The 12,740-nt window shown below is 46.5% G+C and overlaps 1 protein-coding gene across 9 annotated transcripts in view; it reads left to right on the top strand.

Annotated features, from left to right (window-relative positions):
• Window positions 1–12,740, top strand: part of FOXP1 (forkhead box P1) — a 552,073-nt gene that overhangs the window by 383,363 nt on the left and 155,970 nt on the right. The window contains exon 1 of one of the 9 annotated variants that reach the window (XM_083155992.1): window positions 11,428–11,478. The exons of the other annotated variants lie outside the window; for them this stretch is intronic. The gene's annotated coding sequence lies outside the window, so the exon portion shown is untranslated. Of the gene's footprint in view, window positions 1–11,427; window positions 11,479–12,740 lie in introns of those variants that run through there. 9 annotated transcript variants of the gene reach the window in all.

The following is a 12,740-nucleotide window of genomic DNA, read 5'->3' on the forward strand; positions in this document are numbered from 1 at the left end:
TTCTACTATATTGTAATTAAGGCCATGCTGCATACCCCCTCCCCCGTCAAGGTTTGCCCCGCCAGGACCCGCAGCCGCCGGTATAGTTATAGGCGGCAGCCGTATAGCACTGTGTGTACAGCAGCTGGGGAGGGGCTGCGGCACAGTTCAGAATTCAAATAAGGGAGCCGCACTGACTGCCACCAACTGTCATTCCAAACTGACTTAGTGGCAGTTGGTATTTCTCCTCTATTTGAATTTTGAACTGTGCTGCAGTCCCACCATCTGCTATACACCTACCGCCGATAACTATACCGATACTGGCAGCTGCAGGGACCTGGCGGGGAAACGTTGACAGGGGAGGGGGGTATGCTGCAGCATGGCCTTTATTACAAGCTGCCACTGACAGTTTTTTCTGCAGGGGAACAGATCGCCAGCTAGTGGCAGCGAACATGCACAACACTTGGATAGAGGTGAAGAGCAGCATTAGCCTTTTTTTTTATAAGATGTGCTATTAAATACGCACATGAATGGACGGTATCCGGTCGTTGGATCTACCATGTCTACATCGACTATGTTACAGTCAACCACGCTTAGTCGAACCCGTCTAGTTAGATGCCTAAAACTAGTCAACCGGGTCTAGACTGATAGCAACGGAAGTTAGACGCCAGTGTTAGAGCGTTGGGAGCGTGGTCGACATGAGTTTTTCACACTTTTCTTAGGTTGTCTTGGTTCATCATTTGCTATCCAAGAGGACATAGAGTGAGCTTATAATAGTGTACCGAGCGTAGCAAGTCACCGTGCCCAGAGCATGGGGAGCACAACGAGGTGACACTGCACATACACAGTGTCCACGGGGACCCCTGTGACATTCGGGGACCCCTGTGACTGTTGTATGATGATAACATTGGTTACATTCCTACACAAACGGGCGTATTCCGGACTAGAGGCCACAAAAAAAAAAAACATGAATAACTCATGTCGACCATGTGATCATCAACCACGCCCCCGTTACTCTAACACTGGCATCTAACTGCCGTAACTGTCGATCTAGAAGCGGTCAACTATCTTCAGGCATCTAAATAGTTGGGTTCCACTAAGGGTGATCAACCATAACATGGTCAACCTAGACAGCTTCAATCCGCTATGCCATAGGTTCCCAAACGCGGTCCTCAAGGCACCCCAACGGTCCAGATATTAAGCATATGCATGCTTGGCTACAGGTGACTTAATTAGTAACTCAGTCAGTCTGATTTAATCATCTGTGTTGAGCCATGGATATGCCTAAAACATGGACCGTTGGGGTGCCTTGAGGACCACGTTTGGGAACCTCTGCGCTATACCATAACCAAAAGGCATATACATATACTGCCACACAACCGAATCAGGGGTTGACGGAACCCAGTGTTATACCAATAAAGGGAGCCTCTTTACCTTCCACCAAGCATTTCAACTTATGTTGGTGTGTTAGCTCACACAGGCAGGGCCCTCCCTCCATTCCTATCTCTAGCACCATCCTTGTTTCCACAGCTCCTCCCCTCCTGTCTCCCAGTCCATTTGGGCAACTCCCACCGGGGCAGATGTACAGTATTAAGCCCAGTGAAGAGATAAACTGGAGATAAAGCCCCAGCCAATGAACTGTGGGGCAGATTTATTAAGCTCGGTGAAGTGATAATGTGGCTGGTACTTTATCACCGGCCAATCAGCTCCTAACTGTTAAGTTACAGGCTTGGTTTGAAAAATGACAGGTAGAAGCTGATTGGCCGGTGATAATGCCCAGACACTTTATCACTTCACTGAGCTTAATAAATCTACCCTCAGTTTGAAAATGACAGTTGGTATTTGATTGGCTGGTGCTTTATCTCCTTTCACTTTTTCTCCACTTTATCTCTTCACTTTATCTCTTCATACATCTGCCCACTTTGTGTTATCACTTTTCACTGGGTACAGTGTCACTAGGTTCAATCCTTATAGCCGCACAATTTTGTTCTCAGTCCTGTTCGGCTGGTTACAAATATCCATGAGGCTGTAGCGAGATCTGCCAGCGAGGGCCCTTGCCAGGGTTCCAACACTGATGCAATGTGCCCTATTTGCACCTAATAGTCATCGAGATGCAACAAGTGACCTAGCCCTGCCACATTTGCCTGCGTCCTACCTCGTTCAGCATTTTGTTTTATTTTCATTTAGTGTTGGTGGATGTCATTGGGTAACATGGGGTCGCTTGTGGTCAAAATGTGCTGAAATAGTGCTGTTATATACAAGGGGATGCAGTTAAAATCCCGGCGGTCGGGATCCCGGCGTTCAGAATCCCGACGCCGGAATCCCGACCGCCGAAATACCGACCGCCGAAATACCGACACATTCTCCCTCCTGGGGTGTCCACGACACCCCTGGAGGGAGAATAAATTAGCGTGCCGAGCGTAGCGAGGCACCGGGCCCGCTGCGTGGCGAGCGCAGCGAGCCCGCAAGGGGGGGCGATCCACGTCCCCCCCTTGTCGGCATTTCGGCTGTCGGGATTCCGGCGTCGGGATTCTGAACGCCGGGATCCCGACCGCCGGGATTCAATACTGAATCCTATACAAGTATGCGTCACTAAAAAGTTATTCAAGAAAAATGACATCAGATGCAGTACTCTCAAATAATCTGTAGGTGGTGCTACCAACAGAACCTCTCAGTGTACAGTAATTAACACACAAGGGGATGCGGTCATTTGGTCTACAGCATGATGGTTGACATGGTTCTAGGTCAAAAGGTCATTAGTTCGACAGATTGTTAGTTCAACAGGTCATTAGTTCGACAATGTATAGGTCGACAGTCAAAAGTTCGACATGGGGTTTTTCATTGTTTTTTTGAGCTGACATGTGCCGACAGGCGGTTTTCATGCCCTACCATCCACTAGGGCGTGGTGGGAGAAAAAAGTAGTGTGCCGAGCGCAGGTCGCACCCATGTTGACCTTTTGACTGTCGACCTAGACATTGTCGAACGATTGACCTGTTGAACTAATGACCTGTCGAACTAATGACCTTTCAACCTACAACCATGTCGACCGTTTCACATGTCGACCTAGACCCATGTCAACCTTTTCCCATGTTGACCTTATGGTGTCGACCTAATGACTGTCAACCATCATGCTGTAGACCAAATGTTCCCAATCCGACACAAGTGACATACAGAAGCTCTGGTGTGAGTCCCCCCCATACTGGCAATCAGGGAATATACATGGGTGTAATATACACGTAACTATTGTACAAGTTGGGAGAGATCCTCCGATGCCATCTGAAAATAACGACAATGGTAAAATAATTGTGTAACTGGCCAGGGACATAAAGTCCTCCTTTAAGGGCCCTTGTAAATGTAACCTTTTATACTATTGTACTTCAGACAGCAGTGTATGGCTTTACTGACCTGAACAAAAACTTCAGCACAACCCAAACATACAGTAGCACCATGTAATACGTCGGTTTTGCACAAGAGAAAGCTGTATGGGCCCAAAGATTCCAGGAAGGAACAGTGCTGTATGCTGCAGAGATAGCAACAGCACTAGGCTCCACCTCCGCAGAAGGTGCTCCCAATTACTTTGATTACCCCTGTCTCGCTGTTCAGCAATTATAATACACAGCCCAATCCTCAGGGTCAGAGTTCTTCATCAATGGTGGCCTGCTTAAGAGTCAGGACCACTTTGATGTATAGGCAAAGTGAGCTGATGCTCAGGGCCAACTATTCCAGGCGCCTTCGAACAGGCTCGCGTTGGGCTGAGGGCATCTTCCTGGGAACGCTGCCTGGTTTATCTGTGTTACTTACAAACATAGTGGCCAGGTGGCATTCTGGGCCTTATTCTGGTTCACTCCTTCTGGCAAATTCCTTCTTAGATGAACAAAACCATGTTCACTGCAGGTGGGGTAGATGTTACTTGTGCAGAGAGCGTTAGATTTGGGTGGGGTTTTACTTCAAAGTGAGATCTATATTGCAGTACACAAATAAAGCAGTCAGTATTTTCCCTGCACAGAAACAAAATAACTCACCCAAATCTAATTCTCTCTGCACATGTTACATCTGCCCCACCTGCACTGCACATGGTTTTGTCTATCTAAGAAGGAATTTGCCAGAAGGAGTGAACCAGAATAAGGCCCGCTGTCTCTGCCCCCCAGCCTTCAGCCAGACAGTGAATGGCTGTCAGCATGCTTGACTGGTGGATGGCTGGAGCTATCCACCAATAGGATTGCAGCATTCTCTCCCAGCCTTCAGCCAAACCACGAATGGCTTTCAGCATGCTGGCTGGAGCTATCACCAATCAGAGTGCAGAATTCTCTCCCACCCTGCAGCCAGACAGTGAATGACTGAGCGTGCTGACTAATGGATGGCTGGCGCTATCCACCAATCGGCATGCAACCTTTGGTGTCCGCCTCTTGATTAATGACCCAAACTCTGTCTATCCTATGATCAATACCCGCTGTCAAGACGGTCCTCATAAGAGGGACTTCTGTATTTACTAAGATGCCACGCAAAGGTCAAGAAGTGTCAGAAATGTAAAATGCACAAGAAATCTGAAGTGATCTGAAGCTTGGCCATGGTTTTTCTGCAGACTGCCTGAAAGCTTCACTGTATATTACCTGCATTCACTGTGTAAACATTCCGTGTTGCGCTTCCACCATACAATAGCCGGGAGATCAGGTTACACCTGCCTGCACAACTTCTAGCAATTAAAGCAATTAGGCCAGAGCTATTTTACAGTCAAGGTCTGCTGTGACATTCAAGTCCAAAGCTAATCAAATAAAAGGCTGAAACGGTTGTGTTGTTTTTCTGTTACTGTACCCACACTGTTCCTCAGTAATAAATAATGAATGACGTGTAATTGCAAAGACATTTCACTGCATCAGCTGAAGCGTTGCACCCCGGCATTTAAATTGGGCTTCAGTTTGCCTGGCAACTTTCCAGAAAAGGTCTGTCTTACTAGGCTCCGCCCACTGCGCCTTATGACTGTAGAATGAACTTGACGTGTCTCTACAGCGAAATAACACTGATTGTTCTGGACTGCACTACGTGTTGCATACTTCCCAACTGTTTTGATTGGCAGGTGTTTGGAGGTTTGCGTTTTGGCCCAGATCAGGGTGGGGCTTATTTCTATAAGCCAATACGTACGGAGGTACGAAAGAGCAATGTAAAAAAAAAAGGCTCTGTAAGGTGAGCTCAGATTGCTGTCATTAGTAGAGTTACAGGCTGGAACACTTGAGTGCATAGAACATTCATATAAAAATCAGTTGATACATAGCCACAACTTTATTTGAACCATCAATTAATATCTTTCGGTGAAAAGCCCCCCCAAATGTTATGTGACTAGGTTGCTTTATTGTTTTATGGTCTTTTCCCGGTACCCGACCCGCCATGCATTATTATCATTATTGTTGTTATAACAGTTTCTTATGTAGCGCACACAGATTCCGCAGCGCTTTACAGAGAATATTTGAACATTCACATCAGTCCCTGCCCCAGCGGAGCTTACTATCTCTATTCCCTACCACAGGTACATGCACACGGACATTCTAGGGTTAATTTTGTTGGGAGCCACTTAACCTACCAGTTTATTTTTGGAATGTGGAAGGAAACCGGAGTATTCAGAGGAAACCCACGCAAGAATGGGAAGAACATACAGACTCCGCACAGTTAGGGCCATGGTGGGAATCGAACCCATGACCTCAGTGCTGTGAGGCAGTAATGCTAACCATTACACCGTCCGTGCTGCCATTGGAGTCTGGCGATAGCGGCTTGGACAGTTCTCAAACCTTTAACAAAGCCAAAAGCATGTGTATACACTTAAGTTGCACTTGGTAAATGACCCTGTATGACAGCAATCACAGACATTCCGCGTCTCGACTGCACTCTTACCCGGCACAGAGAGAGAGAAGGGGGTGGGAGCACTCTTCTAGAGAGAAAGAATTGTCTTTTATTAAAATAGCTTGATTACGCTGGTTTAAATGCCTTGATAAGGTTTAAAATCCCCACATTCCAAAGTGTTTAGTATGCAAAAGAAGAAAAAAAAAAAGAGAAGCGTTTGTAGAAAGCACTGCCTGTCGTATAGGAAGATCTGAGTTCTGCGTCCCCCAGGGCGTTCTTAATCAGACAGAACCGCAGGCTAAATTAGTAACTGTAATGCTGCTGCCCTCTCACCTGCCACAGACCGCTCGCTATCCGTTTGTTAACAAACAATCCTAAGTACAAAATTGTGCCGGAGACATTATTCTATCTTCCAGCTTGGAATTAATCACGGGCCGTGAAAGAAATGGGTCTGATTTACCAATTCTCTATTTATTTCTGTGAAAATTTACATCATAATTATAAAGCAGGGCGCTCGTTTAAGCAAAGCCCCTCTAAATATCTGCATTGGCCTAAATTGTTTTTACACTGCTGTGCGAGGCTACTTAACAGCTTATTCTCGCACGAATCCCACCTGCGATGGTTCGGCCATTTTGCAAACGGAGCCGATGCACGTAGGATGTTTACTGTAAATGCCTCAGGCCTTACTGAGGTCACAGCTTTCCAAGTGGATTGATAGAGTACATGCTCATGAATATAGCATACCCTCCAACACTCGGAAAGGGGCATGGCCATGGGAAAGGGGCATGATCAATTGGGCCACGCCCGTTTCTGAATGTGTACTGGTGTCAGATCACATCATATACCCGAGGCCCCAGGGTGACCCGAGCATATTGCTAGCGACACTCACCCGCTTCCTGCACCCCCCGGGCCTCTTCAGCCATCCATCGGCTGTAATCCTGTAATGTTGGTGCTTGTGCTCTGTGTGCACTTGCTTTATCTTCCATCGGGATCGGAGTGGAGGCGCAAAGGTTCGGGGGATTTGGAGGAATCACTGAGCAGGGGGAGGCGGGCCCAATGAGTCCCTCCGCGGTGCACCAGGGGAGGTGGAGTCTTGGCCAGCCACTCCCCCCTCACAGAGCAGCCAGCGGTGTAACAGTACTAGGAAACTGTAACTCCCAGTGTCGGAGGAGCTGCCTGTGAAAAATCGGCACAGTAATAATTGCTGTACCTATTGTAACGATTTTTCACACTGGGAGTTGCCGTTTCATAGTACTGTTACAGACCATCAGAAAACGGTAATGTACCCGCTAAATCGGTACAGTTGGAAGGTATGATATAGGCCAAGCAATGGCTCCCTCCTTTGTGTGTAAGCTTTTAGTACACTATACACAGATGTCCACATTGCTAGCTCAGACATGTGACAATAGCAAAGCCTATCATTAGATGGGACTGTCCTCATCACATTAATGTCCACCCATATTCATTATGCTCATGCATTCGTCACTGGAGATCTTGGATGTTTTAGCGACTGCCTGTGCGCCATTGAACAGGAATGCGGTAAATAAATAAAGCCTTGATCCCAGCCAGAAGTGGTAGTGGGTGCCGGGTTACAGTTATCAGAGAGAGTGGTGCTCACTTCCGGTATGTAAGAGCCGCTTCTCTTGGCAATAATTCTACAACCTGCTGTAACTGTCAGGCTGTAACTGATTCACTGCTGGCTCGGAGGAAATTACAGACCCTGCTATATGTTGAGGCTTGTTGTAAGGATGAATGGAGAAGAGCTGACATCTGGTAATTACCATTCCACGGGATAACAGAACTGTGTGTCCCAGCCGCGGAGTTAACCAACCTCGTTAACTCCTATTGAGCCAACATTACATTCATAAATAGATGTAGTACAGTATGTAGTTTCCAGACGCCGGGCCCATCTAGCCGAGTGGGGAAACGGTACTTTATATAAACGGATTCCTAGGGCCAGATCTACTAAGCTGGAAAAGTGATAAAATGGAGAGTGATAAACCAGCAGCCAACCAGCTCCCTAACCGCCACAATCCGATTCGCACCGAAACCCGCTTCGGATCGGATGTCAAACACATCCGATTTGGCCTATTTTCATCAGATATATCGGCCCAATACAATGAAATCTAATGAAGACCGGTCATATCGGACCTGTGTATAGGGACCGTAACTGCCGTTTTTCAAATACAGCCAGAGTGGCTGGTATTTTATCTCCGTCTACTTTATCACTCTCCAAGGCGGAATACATAGACTCCTCAGTTTGATGTTTGTGTAGACGTAGGCTGCTTATTTTTAATGTCCTTTCTCAGCTCCTACTTGTTATATTTCTGTATATACTTTACCGGTGCCACAGATAATATCCATATTGCTGCGAAGTATAATATGATGCTCTTGTGTAACACCCCCCTCCCCCCCGTACCTCGGTCATCTGTTTGTGTGTTACGCTTCTTTTTGAACTGTTTGGGGTATTTTTCTTGTGTGTGCGGCCGATCAGTTCTACCTAATATGTCTCTTGATTTCTGCTATTGTAATACTCAGACGACATGCTGTTCTGCTCATTTCTCTAAGCTTTAGATGCTCCTGCCTGTCATACACTGTGGGTTTATCTGCAGCGTCTGGATTTGCTTTAAGACTTGCATGTCTATCAGGCTTCTGTTGCTTTGAATGTAAGATCAAAAGGAGATGAATTCTGGTAAAGAAGGGGAAAGAAATCTCTTCAATAAAGAAGAAAAAAAAGAGATTGGGACCTGTGTAAACATCCACTGAAAGCTACCATTACGCATTACGTTAGGGAAGACTTAGCACCGGGTGACAGAGACATACATCCCCCCCCCCCCCCAGATAAGAGCACCCCCACCCTCCCCCATACATTAAATATGGCGACTAGACTGTTTATACATTTCCCATGCCTTGATACTGTATAGTGTTAAGGTGGCCATACATCAGAAAGATATTGTACCCAATCATACAATCTCAATCGATTGTAAGATGGATTGTATGCAGATTGTGTGCACATCTTGTGTACACAATCATACAATCAATCATAAGATGGATTGTATGACTGATTGTATGATCGATTGTATGCAGATTGTGTGCACATCTTGTGTGCACAATCATGCAGCAGATGGATTGTATGACTGATTGTATGATGGATTGTGAGTAGATTGTGTGTCCAAAAACCACCAAGGACTGCTGGGGATTTCAAGGGAAATTGTACACAATCGTGAGCGCAATCGATCTTAAGATCGATCTTTCTGATGTATGGCCAGCTTTAGAGATGGTTTGTACGATCCGTCGCTCACATGGCAGCAGACAGAACTCTGATGATTAAGAAGAACCAATTTACTCATCTATAGTCATACCTAGATAGGCTGAATGGGAGTTATGAATAATTTAACCTCTTCAGCACTGACCATATCACAGCTGCAAGTGTCGGCTTAAATGCCTACGTAACAGACTATTGTGACTGTGTGTAAAGGTGGCCATACAAACGCAGATTTATCTGCAGATCTGTCTGGTTGGAACAAAAACATGGTTATGGATGAGAGCAAATGACAGTTGACCATTTGCTTGGAAATGCTGGAAAACTGACAAACTGTCACTCATCCATAACCATGTTTTTGTTCCAACCAGCCAAATCTGAAGATAAATCTTACTAGTGTATGGGCACCTTTACTGTATCTCTGACCAACGCTTCGGGTTCACGTTCATAGTGGGGGTGGCGTGGGGGTGCATTTAACATTGTAAGCCCCCATTAGGGTGCTTATACAATTTAAAATCGCATTGCGTCGCATTGTATGCCGTATACCAGGGGTGGCCAACCGGTCAGAGGTAAAGAGCCGAAAAATATCGGTAGTCAAGCTAAAGAGCCGACATCATGCGCGCGCCGAAGGCGCATGCGCCAAAAAAAGGGGCGGAGTCTATTTTGACCCCTTGGGTGGGTGTGATACAAATATGCCTCCAATAGTGCCAGATACACATATACCCCCCACGGTGCCAGGTATGCACCACACGGTGCCGGGTAAGCCCCCACAGTGCCAAAAAGCTGGTATGCCCCCACAGTGCCACAAACAGCTATGCCCCCACAGTGCCACAAACTGCTATGCCCCCACAGTGCAAATTTCCCAGCAGCAGCACTCACCGTTGTTGCTGCTGCTGCCAGGCGAGGAGAGGACAGTCTGGTGTCCCCCCTGCAGTCCTCCTGTCATGTCACCGATGGGAGGAGAGCACAGCACACCGCGCGTCTCCTTCCCCCTCACTTCCCTGTGACTGGGCCACCCACCAATCGAAGCTCGCTGGCCGGCTCCTGATTGGGGTAGGAGGTAGGAGATGCGTGATGCGCGCTCTCCTCCCCTCAGAAGGAGAAGGGATTCAGGGAACCGGCAGCAGGGGGGACTGGGACAGACGGTGGGCGGCGGACAGCAGTGGGAGCAGGAGCCGCACTTTACAAGGGGGAGAGCCACATGAGGCTCAAGAGCCACAGGTTGGCCACCACTGCCGTATACAATGGTATACAATTTTAAATTGTATACCATCGGGTGCCAATCGCGTTGCATCGCATACCATCGTATGCCTTATGGTCTGCGATGCGATGGGCGCCGTGATAGTACACAAGTACCGAAAACAAAAAAACTCAAGTTGACCTTCAGTTTGTCGACCTATTTCAAGTGTCAACCTAAGGCCTGTCGGCCTTCATTGGTCGACACAATGCATGTCGACTTAAATTGGGTCGACCCATACCCCACTTATACAGTGTCTATGTCGACATAGACATAAAAATTGTTGACATTTTCCATGTCGACCCTTTATGTTCGACAGTGTTATGTTCGATGTTAACCTTTTGATGTGAACCCCCAAAGTGCCCCCCTCTAGTTGCGCTCCTGCCCTAAGTCTTTGTAACTTACATGACAAGGAAGGGTTAAGCGCCGAGCCTGTAACCTAACAGTCAGGAGCTGATTGGCCGGTGATAAAGTACCAGGCACTTTATCACTTCTCCTCCCTTATCACTGCTTCATACATCTGCCCCTAAGTTCCCTAATTAGGATTTGGCAGCTCGGGAGTTACTAGCAGGGAGCTGATCCTGTGCCGCCATAGTGGACAATATGATGGAGGGTGTATTATATCACGTAGCCGGTCTGGGAGATGTATAGACGGGACAATGAGCTCATTTAGCTGTCTAGAAGAAATGGGAAGGGGGGGGTGTATTTTATTGTTTGTTGGTCCAGGACACCGATGTAATTAGTTTGGTATGTGCCTACAGATGGGGGATTGTGGTCAGAAGAAGAAGAGAAGAAATCTGTTTCAGTAATAAGAGTTTTATAGTGTCCTCTGCAACAACTTCTGTATTACCTGCAAGCACCAACTCATCTGTGAACTGCGAGAGCGGAGACTGACTTGAGGAATGCTTGCGGTTTCTTTCTAGAAGCAGCAGACATTGCTACTGTTACAGGCATGTCCCCTGCAGTTGCCTACAAAGGGCAATGTTCCACTGTGTTTTCACTTTAAAGTGAGCCTCAGCTGCTGAGCACTTCCTGTTTATTCATCTTTTTTTTCCTCCTTTCACCATTCTGCAACCCCCGCTTCCCCCAGCCAGAACACAAGTATACAGCAAGGAACCAGGACTGTCAGGATTACCAGCCCCGCTGCTCAACTCTAGCTCTCTTCCCAGTAAGTCTTCAAAGGAGCATGAAACTTTTTTTTTTCTTCCCTGTGACTACTTCTTCTTCTCTGAGGCGGCTTTGCATGGTAGAGTTCCTCAGCGCCTCAGGTCTGTAGAAGAATGAGGTTAAAGCCCAAACCCTCCCTGCTTTATACGCTGCTGCTGCTGCTGCTGTAGTCATGGGTTTCTTAAGCAATAGCCTCAGTCTTTTTCCCTTCTGTGCACTGGGCGTAAGTGGTGTCTCACTGCCATCATGGCTGGTCCAACTTCTGACCACCGATGGTCATCATTATCCCATTTCATCCCTCCCCCTGGTGGATCTATTAGGACCTGGATTTTAGTTCATTTATTACATTTGATGTCTTTTCACAATTAAACCTTTTTCTTGTTTTGTCACGTAGTTGGCGCATAATCAACATTAATTCCGCTGTTCCGGTATCTGCCGGACTTTTTTGAGACTTGATCTAGTAGTTTATCGTTTATTTGGTACAGTTTTTATGTTCATGTTGCTAGAATTTAAAGTAGGTGCTCAGTAATTAGAGTACACAATTACGGAAGGATTCCTAACATCCCGTAGGATCCATCGGCACAAATAGTTTCGGGGTTCTGTTGGAAAATGAAGATTTGGAGGTAAATGTAACCAAGCTTCTAAAAATAAAAAGTGGAGGTATTGCACAAAATCTACCAATCAGGTTCTGTCTCTCATTTTCTAGGATGCAATAAAGAAATTCTAAATAAATCTGATTGTTTGCTACAGGCAATATTGTCTCTCTTGATTTTTTTAGAAGCTTTAAGTTCCCCCTTAGGTCAGAATAGAATGCTCTGTAAATGGGGGGGGGGGGGCACTGGCGCTGTTTGCGGGTACGTACGATTTATTTGCTTGTTTTAATATTGTCGCGTCTGCTATTCGACTTTTATATATGTTTTATTTTTTTGGATGTTCTCATGAACTTAAACGCTGAAGATTTAAAGCTTCTCTCGCACAATGAGGCTCAAACTGAGAAGCTTATGTTCCCCCTCAAGTGCATCACAGCACAGAGGGAGAGGGCACAGAGATTGGAGTCAGTTTTATCATGTTTAAAACTGGTTCTGTTTTTACAGGGGGAAAAAAATGGTTCGCTGCCGTACCTTAAGGACAATTTGTTTAACAGTAGGAGTAATTGCATAGTGAAAATGGAAAGAGTGACTGAAGGTATTTACGCAGACGTTAGTGTAGGTGTGGGGCTAAACACGCACTGTGAGGATTCAGGGGGTGACTTTTTTTTCGTAT

The sequence above is a fragment of the Crinia signifera genome, chromosome 8, assembly GCF_055691185.1.
Source record: "Crinia signifera chromosome 8, ASM5569118v1, whole genome shotgun sequence".
Taxonomy (NCBI): Eukaryota; Metazoa; Chordata; class Amphibia; order Anura; family Myobatrachidae; genus Crinia; species Crinia signifera.